This window comes from Carassius gibelio, chromosome A17 (assembly GCF_023724105.1).
Source record: "Carassius gibelio isolate Cgi1373 ecotype wild population from Czech Republic chromosome A17, carGib1.2-hapl.c, whole genome shotgun sequence".
Classification (NCBI taxonomy): Eukaryota; Metazoa; Chordata; class Actinopteri; order Cypriniformes; family Cyprinidae; genus Carassius; species Carassius gibelio.
Window position 1 is genome coordinate 18215880 of NC_068387.1, and position 12411 is coordinate 18228290.

Below are 12411 nucleotides of genomic sequence, written 5' to 3' on the forward strand. Positions count from 1 at the left end.
TTATCCTCCACCTCTGTCTTTCCACAAGGACTACGTCTGCTATAATAGGACAAACCCATTGAAGTTCTACAGGAGACCATTTTGCAGATAGCGCTCATTAGATCCGTTCATTCTCTATGCCAAAGTGTTGATCCCACCAATCAGATCTCTCAAATTCTAGGAGCTTATATAACCTTGGTCACCATCCAACTCTCTCTCCATCTGGCTGCATTAGACAGCTCCACTTTACAGCACACTCGTTTCCTCATGGAGTGCATTCGCTTTGTTTGTCACGGCAGCGCTAAGATCTCTCTAGCTCTCTCCCTCCCCCCTCCCGCTTCCTCTATTGAATCATTTTTTTAATCTCTGTGAAAATGCTGAGCTCCTGCCTGTTATTACCGGGGGGGCTGTGGTCCGATAGACAGCTGTGTTTGGGCCACTTGTTCCTCAGCTGTGGCTGATTGGAGGATCGTGCTCAAGTGTGTGTAGAGGTCTGATCATGCGGCCGACTTGCTGCCACTCGCCCTTCTGATGTACGGTTCAAACACCGGCAAATTGACGTTAATCAAATAATGCAGGGGCCCAGAATCAAGCTTGTAAAGTCCCATTTCAGAGCCATGAGAGAGCTAGACGGAGGGGGGTGGGGGGGGGGGGGTTCTTTTTTTTTTTTGCCGGCTAAGGGTACGGGGTTTTTAGGTTTGATTTAATTTTCTCATGCAAGAGAGAGCAGCACCCGCCGTTGTTCTGCACTTAGATTGAATAAGGTGGTTAACCAGCACTACAGCGAGAAGTACTACTCAACTCCATGGCAGGCCTGATTGTTTGGAGATATACTGTATCTATTTCAAGCAAATACCTCAAGAGTACAGCAGCTTATTGACTAATGCAGCTCTCGGAGGATGAAATGAGGTGTTGTTCATTATGAATCAGTCCGGTATTTGAGCAATTGACATTCATGAACTCTTCATAAAGATGCGCTATCACAGGCTTAGAGGATGCTCTCTTGTTTAAAACTTGAATTATGATTGTGTACAAAAAAAAAAAAAGTTTGCAGGTACTCGGCCAAAACCCAAAACCCTGTTGGGCTATTCTGGAAAGTGTCTCAGTTGTCCAAGTACCACAATGTGAAAAACAAAAAGCTGAATTTTCTGTTACAAAAATAATAATAATAATAATAATAATAATAATTATAAATAATAATAATTAAATTAAATAAAAATCTAAATGAGTAATTTCTCCTAATTTCCCAGCTATAATATAAAAAAAATATTGAAAGAAGATTTTATGTAAATATTATTAAATGTTATAGTATTAAGACCTTGTATTTTAAGTGGTAAAACCAATTAAAAACTAGGTGAATAATCTGCCAGTGCAATAATAATTACAGAAATATATTCTTATTAAAAATAATAATAATAATAATAATATCTTTATATCTTATGCAGTGTTTTAACAGCTTAAACTTCAAGAGAATCTTATTTTAAGGATTTTAGTCTTTTTTTTTTACAGTATATGTATAATAAATAAACATATCCAAAGACATAGGCTATTAATACTTAGACAAACAAATATGAAGACACACAAACTTCTAAAATGCCAGCTATATAAAAAAGCACCAAGTAGTTTTATAAGTACTGTGCATTGTGTGTGATTTCCACAGTGTCTGAATTCCTCAGAAAGACACAAAAATCCCATCAAATAAGCATGAGGATCTCTGCAAACAATGCTCAATAGTCTTATTCCTCTAATAAAACTACTTCCACTGGCTCGACGGAGGCTTTAATATTGCCTTAAATATTAAACGAAAGAACTCTGAGCTCATCTATTTTTCATTTATTGGATACAAATGTAAGACACCATCAATCTTAGATACATTACTGACACTTTCATCTCAAATAAAAAAGGGTACACTTTATTCGGAGGGAAAAAGAATTGGCCACCACTACCTTCAGCAGCATTATAAGCGTCTGGGGTGTTTGAGAAGGCAGCCGATTTTTATTTCAAAAGAGCTCCCTGAATTTAACCATTTAAAGTTGAGCAACACTGCAAAAGGCCTTTAGCATAATAACCTGCCAAACTCCAATTTTATGATAAGAGTGGAAATTTCAGTAACCACAGAAGAGTTTTGGGACAAGATGTTTTCGCGTCTATGTCAGTGAGTTAGAGGCTACTAGGAAAAAAAATGGAGGCCTTTAAGAGGTAAACCTTTGCTTATTTCATATCAGCTTCAGAAGAATAAATTATAAGAGAATTGCGTGGAAATTCTTAAAAATGATGGTGGAGGAGTGAACTAAGCAGCGTGTGAATTCATAAGTCATTTAATACAGCCATAATTATATTGTGTTTAAATCGTATATTTCTGAAAGGTGAGATCGGTCAATGTAGGCCTGAGGGCAGGCACGGTGTAATTACAACCTGATATACAAATGGGGCCCGTACACTCAAAAAAATGAAATCTGGGTGTTGTTCGATAAAAATAAATAGAGCATTTTGAAACAAATTAAATTAATCAGTTTAAGGGATGTACACAATTATTTTAAATCAGTCTGAACTAAATCCATACAACCTTTAAAGAGCTCAATTCATTTGTGTCGAAACAACAAAAAATAATGATTCGAGTCAAACTACTACTTTTGCGCATGCGCTGATGACAGGAAATCCACGTGACCTCGTCAGTTATCGCGGGCGCCATTATGTGGTGGAGTCCAGTCTATGGTGGAATGCTGTATAATTGGTAAGTTCAAAAATCCTTTATTTTCTTTGTCTGCATTGTGCTGATAAAGAGTAAAACTATTTAAATCAGTCAGAATTCAACATTAAGCGGATATTTGACCGCTTATTGGATTATTTGAATTACTCTATTAGTCACATGTTCATACTCGATAAAAACATAGTAAATCGATATAAACGCCTGCATGTATGTACATAATTTAACATTAATGCAGTAGTTGCTTAGTTCTAATTCCTGTTGCAAGCGTTATTTTACTAGATTGTTTCAGTTAACGTACTCGGGCTACTGTTGTTGAGCGTACTGTTAAGTGATGCTTCTGTACAAGTAAAGACGAGAAGACTGCGAATTAATGTAAAAACGAATTAACAAACAATGATGTCGATACAATTATATGCTTGATGTTAATCAACAAGCAGCCAGGCGGCGTGGAATACAGTATAGAGCACATGCGTACTAGGCATGTGTCGTTTGACTATGATCGCACAGGATTAGGGTGCACGCATTGTAATACGTTGTATTATTGTTACAGTTGCTGTAATTGAATGAGAATGATTTAAAGACAATTTGATATTTGTTTGTATGAAATATAATGATCGAAACTTCCCTTCCGGGCAGCATTTACATTTTATATTGATTTCAGTTATAATGCATATTGCATGGGAAAATCAGCCTCGGTTTCGTCGGTAGAGCAGGATCGCCAGTTTTCTTCAGAAATGTTTTGTGTTTGTATATATTATAGTTTTACTGTTGCTGAGCATGTAATAGGTGAAACATCTGTACAGGTAAATACAAGTACACTGCAAATTTATGTAAACATTGTTTTATTTTACAGGTTTTTACAAGAGCTCATTAAATGGTATCCTATACTTGGGTTATAGTCTACTTTTTCACATGGTAAGTTGTATTAAGTATGTTCTTAAATGGGTTTAGAAAAATGGCTCATTATTACTGTAATAAAATAAAGGAAAGTTTAAAGTGTTTTATTAGTGTGTGCTTGGAAATACCAATATTTTACTATATTGTTTCAGTTATGAAATTAGCCATTTCATTCAGGCGACTGCTCCTGAGCAATCTGTAGGAGATTTCTCTGTTCAGGTAAAGATGAGAACACTGCAAATTTATGTAAAAATGATTTTTATATTTTTATTTTTATTTTACAGGTTTACAAGAGCAATAAACAGCATCCCATGCTTGGGTTTTAGTAAACTTTTTCATGTGGTAAGCTGTATTAGTGATGTTCTTAAAGGGTTAGTTCAGCCAAAAATGAAAATGATGTCATTAATTACTTACCCTCATGTCGTCCCAAATCCGGAAGACTTTCGTTCATCTTTGGAACACAAATGAAGATCTTTTTGATGATTTCTGAAAGATTTCTGTCCTTTCATGAACAGCGACACAACTGAGAGTTTTAATAAGTTCGATGTTTGAAAGTATGATGAACAGATTTAATTTAGGTTTTTACTTGCATATAAACATTGATCAGCAAACATCAACGGAAGGTCAACTGAACCTGATTGATGCCCAAAAACAGAAGCTCAGACGTGCTGTGTAACGAGAATGAACCTCATCGGTTCTCGCATGTCAAACAAACATGCTTATGCTTCCGTTCACCACAACTGATGTGCGAGTTGATGAATGTTTATATGTGAATAAATTGCAAATCTAAATCTGTTCATAATGTAAAGCGAGTCTTCAGAGAAATGTGACTAAACCGCTCAATTTATATGGATTCGTTTTATGATCTCTTTATGTACTTTTTGAAGTATCAAATTCTCAGTTGCATATCTGTTTATGGAGGGACAGAAAACTTTCAGAATTCATAAAAAAAAAAAAATATTTGTGATCCAAAGATGAACGAATGTCTTCGAGCATGACACGAGGGTGAGTAATTAATGATAGAATTTTTATTATTAGTTGAACTTTCATATAGATTGTATGTCCTGTTAAACTTGGTTATCGATATGATATTGTCAAATAATCAATGTTTTTGTGCGTTTTTTTTTTTTTAACAGAACAACAGCGTAGACATGGAAAGAGAATGCATCCTCAAAAAGCACTGTGTGTATACTTAAAGGAGGACCATCTACAGCTGTTCAAGGAGTACAATGTAAGCAACTGCTTTTCTCTTCTTCACTTTTATGTTTACATTAAAATCTAACCGTACCATTCTCTACTTATGGTTCGGCACGCACTTGAACCGCGGTCCACCTCTAATAATGCGAGTGCCGTATGCTGCTCTAACGTCTAGTCATGAACGCTGTTGCTATCTTTGTGTAAACAAAACTCATTTAAGCCTTGCTAACTTAAACATTCAAGAGCAAGATGCAAAAGAGAACTGTGAGATGATTTGTGAGTGTGCTCATCCAAAGCGCCCACATGTTTTTTTTTTTTTCAGAAAACGTGCAAATACTGAGTTCTCTTTCAAGTCTTGTGCTTCAGAGGCCAAATTCGTACAAAAATTATATCAACATGACCGTCTTGGTGAGTATCCTAGCAAACATAGTCTGTTATGTCTTAAGTGAAGTTTTATTAAAAGAGAAAGATTGTATGTGTAACAGTATGTACTGGATCATCAAAAAAACTATTCTCACTGCCTGTGTTTTTAATGTTAAATCACACAAGAAATGACAAAGAAATTACTAACTGCTCTTGACTGAATAGCTGATGTTACTTCAATAATGATTAATCTTTAATTTATTCAGTAAAGATAATATGCAGTGTTTTATATTTGATTATCCATTTTCTGTACCTAAGGGGAAGTCGTGGCCTAATGGTGGGTTCTAGTCTCGGGCCGGACGGAATTGTGGGTGGGGAGAGTGCATGTACAGTTCTCTCTCCACCTTCAATACCACGACTTAGGTGCCCTTGAGCAAGGCATCGAACCCCCAACTGCTCCCCGGGCGCCGCAGCATAAATGGCTGCCCACTGCTTCGGGTGTGTGCTCACAGTGTGTGTGTGTGTGTCTTCACTGCTCTGTGTGTGTGCGCATTTCGGATGGGTTAAATGCAGAGCACAAATTCTGAGTATGGGTCACCATACTTGGCTGAATGTCACTTCACTTTTCACTTTCACTAAAAAAAAGCTACTGTTAGATACCTGAAAAAAACTGAAAAGCACTGTTTATTTTATTTGAATCTTCTATTGTATTTATTTGTAATGTTGCTTGTAGTTTGATTATTTGTTCTTATTAATTGTTCTTATTAATTTTTATTTTACAGTAGTCCAATTTTACCACATTTTATTTGTCTTGCCCAGGATTGCGACTGGATGAATTCTAAAGAAGCCATAGAGCAGATGGTAATGGGGATCTACATCGTCCAATTCATAGACACCAACCAGGGGATAAACCTGTGGATGTTGGTATCCTGATTGAAGGGACCGAGGTTCTCTGCTCTTTGAAGAACGTGTAGCAGTGGCCATGCTGTTTGGACTTACTTACGCCTTGAACCTCAGCTACCCACAAGAACTCAAGGCTACATTTGAGGTCATCCAGAAAGTGTTCTTTATCTTGGATGGACAAAAACTTTCACTAAAGGTACCAGCCCTTAAGAACAAGATGTTGGAGTAAGTTACCTTATGTGTGTATTCTCAAAAGACTAAATCTTGACTCAAGAAGGTATTAGCTGTGCATATACATTGAAATATAATGTTGTTCATCTTGGATGATATTTTTTTGTATTTTTTTACCTGAAAATTTGCCTTGAAATAAGAATAAAGAGAAACTTTTGACATTCACTTTGAGAACATTTTATTTGTGCAGTAAATTACATTTTGATAGACATGTCAACAATTAAACATTTGTTTGATGTAAATAAAGTTGTACAATTAACTTAACGATAGTAGTTGACACAATATTTCTGGTTTTCTAAATTAAGTGATTAAGATTAATTGGCTCAACAAGATTAAATAGTTTATAGATAAATACGATAATATGATTCAAATGAAAATGATTTGATCTTGTTGGTTCAAAATGAATTTTGCTCTTGGGTTCCATTTGCCTAAATTAAGTTGAGACAACACCATTCAAATGTGTGGAAATAGGTGTCATAATTATATTAAGTTAGACCAACGATTTATTTTTTTGAGTGTAATGGGGGAACAGTCAGCCGCCTAGCCTGTGGTGACCCCACCAGAGGATTACCATACAGAAGGGGTGAGCCTGTCTCTCAAAAAATGAAGAAAAAAAAAAAAATCGAGGTCTCTCAATCAAAGGCCCTGGGGCTCAGACAGCTACCTCTACCCACTAGCTTCACATGGCTAGTGAACTTGGTGCAGGCGGTGACATTAATCTGAGCCGCGTGCTAATCTGTCATCGCACAGGTATACAGAACATTGGGAAAATGGGTACAAAACCAGGCAGTGGGATTTATAACGAAAGCTGCGACGTGCTCAGTTAATTCACTGCGACGGTGCTGACAGGCTACTGCCACATGCATAATTCACACACTAAAGATGGAGAGAGCAAGAGAAACTGACACACACACATTCACACAAACCTGGCACTATACCCAGGCCCAAATCTCTACGTCTAGGCTCCTTTCCTCTAATTTCCTCAGCAGGATGGATGAATATTTGTTTGTCATTCTCTCTCCCTCACACCTCATTTGCATAGGTAGATTGAGATACAGTGTGAATAACGAGATGTGGGGTGAAAGGGAACATGGGGTGTGTGGTTAATGAATCATTCTCTCTGGCTGGAGCTGCACTTCTGTAAATGTTTGATTAGTTGTAAATGGATTACTGTTAGATTTTGAGGTTGGTAGGTTTTAATGTGGCTTTTGCATTGGTTCAGTGCCAGGCAACGGACTTCCCCAATAGGTACCAAACCTGCGTGTCTGTGTTTACTCTAGGTGTTTGTAGCTGAATCTAGGAAATGCAGGCCACAGAGATAAATAAAATGATATACAGTGTGTGTATTCTTAATCGGTATTATTGTCATGATTGTCAGTAAATTATTTAAAATCTAAAAATAAATATAAAAAAGCGTGATAAAAATAAATGTGACTATTTGAGAAGTAAATTTAGCATTTAATATGCGAAAAATACGATAAAATTGCATACTATATTAAGAATAATTGTGGAAAATATATATTCAATATTTTAATTTATAGACTATTTCTTAATATTAATGTTCTAGATAATAATAATCTTTAAACATTCTTACCCCATTGGTAATTTCTCTTGCATATTTTTTTAATAATATTTAGAGATGCATGTCCTTAACTCAAAACTATTTGTTAAATAAGACTAATTAACTTATATATAAGATATATTTTCAGAAAGTAATACATATTTGATGTTGTTGTTGTTGTTGTTTTTGCCTTATTTGTAAGGAAAACACACATACAAACACACACACACACACACACACATATAATACAAAATTATTAAGAAAAATATACAAATGTGCCCTACAAATTCTATATAAAGGTGGAAAAACTGTAAAATGTTCTAACATTCCAAAATGCTAGAAGACTGGAATATCAGGAGTGCTACACTGATCCATTCAAGCCAGGAATCTCATTTAATCTCTCACCTGCCGTTACCTGCATGAGGAGACAAGTAATTAGAGAAGTCGAAAGATATTTTTCATTAACTGAAGTTTTGACACCTTTGACCGTTAATCTAATTTTTACACCTTTCATTTCATTTCTGCCACATTCATCTCTCCACTATCTCTCACCAGCCTGCTCTCACTCAGACTGCACTTTTCATCAATCCCTATGATACCATTTCTTCTTTTCTGGAAGAAAAAAAAATTATAAGGCAATTGTTGACCTAGTCAGCTGGAATGATTATTCTAGAATAGCAGGGAAATGTTTGTTCATGTATGTGTGTATCTGTGTTGGCACGAGGTTTACAGATTCATTGCATCCCCACTTCCCTGTGTCCTGATATGATTCCCCAAATCTGTTTGCCCTCCAGTGCTGACCTTTCTCCGAGTGAGACTGAGATGTATTAGGCTGGTAGCTCATGCAGGAACAGTGCATTAGGCAGTGTTGGCCGTGGCCTGGTCACAGCCGCAGGAACTGTAAGCTAACGGCTACAGGATTGTAGAAAGTTCTCTCGGGAATCAGTAGTGTTTATACTAATGTGCCAACGCTGCTGAAGAAGGGACATCCGTGCCACTCCATCTTCCATTTTTAACTTCCTATCTCTTCATTACCTCATCCACTTCCTTTACTAGCTTCTTCGAGTCACTCATTCCCTCGTCAGTTGTCCGTTACTGGCATGCACCTCTTTTCTTTTTCCATTAACTTCTTGTCCTTGTCCTTTTTTATTTTTACCAACCTCTTAACTCAATAGCCAATGCTCTCCTCCCTCATTCTTCGCACTTTTCCTTTAGAGGAAGGGAATTAGATATGGAGGGAGAGAGAGTTAAGCAGCTCATTACTTGGCGCTCTGGTTGGGTGGAGTGAGTGAGCTGGGCAATAATAAAGCCTAAATTTTTCAACACGGTTAAAAATGGGTCCGTGACAGCCGAGCTGGAGAGCAAAGGGCCGCCTTAGACAGCGCACAGAGGGCCACCGAATTAGCAATACCATATATCATAAAATCTAATTAAACCCGGCTGCACGGCCAAATGAGCTCCCTCACTCTCCCGCCATTCTATTAAACGAGCTGGAGAGGGGGGACTGAATTATTCACAGTGAAGGATTTTGCATTTATACAAAAATTGTGCACTTAATTGTCCATGCTATATTACAGATTTGGCCTTATGTTAACAATGAGCCTTAAGCACACTTAGTGGGCCGTATCCAGAGTGTGACAGAGCTTATGTGGGCACTGTGGTTTAACCAGGATGATCACTATACTACGATTCGAGGCGATGTGTGAGCATGGGATTGTCATTGTAGGGCTAAGACAACTAATTAATCAGTGTATTTACAACATATAATTAGCGGGATAGTTCATGCAAAAAGAAATCATTAACTCATTATCATGTTGTTCTAACCAGATTGTCACACAACATCAGAATCATCATTGACTTTTGGTGTTGCAGCTGATTTTTTTAGATTTGTTGACAGACTTATTCATGTTACTCTAAACATGTTATGCCACTTTATGGCAGATTCCTCTTTTATTAAAGACACAGCCCACCCAAAAAAAAAATTAAATCCTGTCACAACACGTTGTTTCAATCCTGTATGACTTACTTTCTTCAGCAGAACACACACACTAAAAATTAAAGTCAATGTGGTCCAAAACAACACTGCACCACCGTTCTTTAGTGTTAAACAGAAGAAAAAATAAATAATTGAAGTTTACAATGACATGATGACGAGTAAATTATGACAGGATTTTCATTTTTGAATGAACCATCTCTTTAAAAGAAGATTCTGCCACTGGAAATAAAGTGACTTATTAAGAATAACTGATAATCTAATTCTCAACAAATCAGAAAAAAAAAACGGTGACTACAAAAACAGGTGATAATTCTGATGCTGTGATGGATCTGAAGCTGAGAATGCATCTGTGCAGTTGTGAGCAAGAGGCAAAGTCATTTTGTATATTATTCCTTGTACATTTCAAGGCCGTGGCTAGTAATTAAAAAGAGAAAGTCATCAATCAACAACACTTTCATGTTTTTTCCACCATAACATTTTTCAATCAGTGAGCCATTTCACCATATTCCAGAGAAGGGACCTTTGTCATTATAGCTATTGCTTTTTTACCCCCTCTCGGATTGTGTCTTTCCCATCTTCCGAGCTTTCCAAAACCACAACTTTATTATAGTTGCTGTCAATACAGTGATAATAAAGAGTGTGCTCGTAGCTGAGGCTGGTGTAATACACTTTTTACAAGAGTGCCGCAGATGCGTGGCCAGTGAATATTGAGTTTTAAATCTCTTCAGCTCGTGATTTGTGGCCCTGTCAGGGTGAGTATTTGTCAGTGTCGGGGCGGTACGGGCTCGTGTTGACAGTTTGCTGGTAAGTTTGGAGTCTAGAAGGCTAAACTCGCTGATCAGCCATTACAGAGAGTCGGTCGGTGACAGTCAGGTGATGGATCTGTGTTTATCGTGGGCTGGGCTTTGCTGCCAGACATTATTATAAAATAAAAGGTAATTTTGTCAGGTTTCAATCAAGCCAGCCATCATTTGTCATACTATCGTGTTGGCAAGCACGTCCTCGCGTGATGGATTGTTGTGGCACGGTGTCTCGCGAAGCCTGCTGCTGTTGTTAAAGTCGGCAGGCATTAGCTGCGTTATCTCTCTGCAAGTGACCCCATGAGGTCTTAATCTCTTTTTAGTGATGGAGTGTAGTGCTTGCTTTAGATTGTATTCATACATGCCTTGTGACATCTCCCCTCACTCTGCTGGAAGTATATATTAGCCTTTGTTTATCTGTTTGCCTTTATATCTATAGTTCTTTCCAGGGGCCTGATGAGCAACCAGGTAGGAGGGCTAAATACAATAAATACCTAATTCTTCACAAATTGATGTGCTGGATCATGGTTCATGAGCTTAACCTTGGTTATTTATTTACAGCATGTAATGTCGTCTAACTGTATTTTTCGTATTCAACTTTTTATTGTTATAGTTTTATTGTTCTTCATTTAACTGAACTTCATATTAAAGATCACTCATACATGAAATAAGTTACACTGATAAAACCCTGGACAATATAAGCCTCTGTTTTATCTGATGTAGCCTTTGTAGACCAGAACTAAAGAGACTGCTTTTTCTCAAGCTTCAGCATATTCATTTCCTGATGACTGTGTTATTTCTGTCTAAACTGTCTAAAAATGCGATGCACATTAGCTTTAGCACATTAGCATGCAACAACTAGGCACAATTTATGTAATATTTTAAACAAGACCGTTTTCATAATGTGAGTCTATAAAACCTGTAGTTGAAGTCAGTATCGTGTTCGTGTTTTCTGATTTGAAACATTTCAAACTGACCTTCAGAGTGGCTCAGTCCACAGACAGAGCAGTAGTTAGAGTTGTAATGGGCTTTTATCTGTGATTAGCCGCTAGCTGCTCAGTCACATTTAAGTCTGTAATGCTTTAAAAGTATTAACATTAATATTCATGTACACCTGCACAGGGAGCGCTCTGGTACCTCAGGACTTCAGGTTTGACTAAGAGCCACCATTACTGCCCGACACCGAGTACAGTCTGACGGCAGCGCTGCCCTCCACCATGTCATGGTTCAAACTCTGCCTGAATTCACCAGACAAAAAAGAAGCCTTTTATATAAACAGTCAGACGTAGATTGTGTGTTAAAACACCATGTAAAAACATATAGACTGAAACAACTGCAGTTTTGTACACCTCATGCTTTATATTTATTTAAAACTAAAAGCATTTAAACGCAAGTCAGTGTAAAAAATTCAAAAACCACGACTAGCAAGCACATAAGTGCTAAAAAGTTTTTAACCAGAGAAATAATCTGTCGGTTTTGGCTGTTTAGCTGTGTACTGTAGAATAATATATATATATTGTTATATTGTTATATTGTTATATAAATATATAAATTGTTGCTGTATTTTAATTATTATGCATCATTCATTTATAATTATATAATTTAAATGTATAAATTACATGAATACAAATGAATATACACAGTAAAGAAATTAATGTATGGTTATGACTTTAAAATAAAATCAACGTAAAAACATGGCACAGGATTTAATTATAAACATGCATATAAACATAACGTTTTAGCGTTATTTTTCGTGTTTGAAACTAATTAGTAA

At 36.8% G+C, this 12411-nt stretch overlaps 1 long non-coding RNA gene across 1 annotated transcript; it reads left to right on the forward strand.

The window, feature by feature from the left end:
* Positions 1-2625: 2625 nt before the first annotated feature.
* LOC127933481 (uncharacterized) lies at positions 2626-6604 on the forward strand. Its single transcript, XR_008147518.1, has 6 exons — positions 2626-2713; positions 3543-3604; positions 3871-3928; positions 4723-4817; positions 5106-5191; positions 5966-6604. It is a non-coding gene; the product is annotated as an uncharacterized LOC127933481 (long non-coding RNA).
* Positions 6605-12411: the final 5807 nt, after the last annotated feature.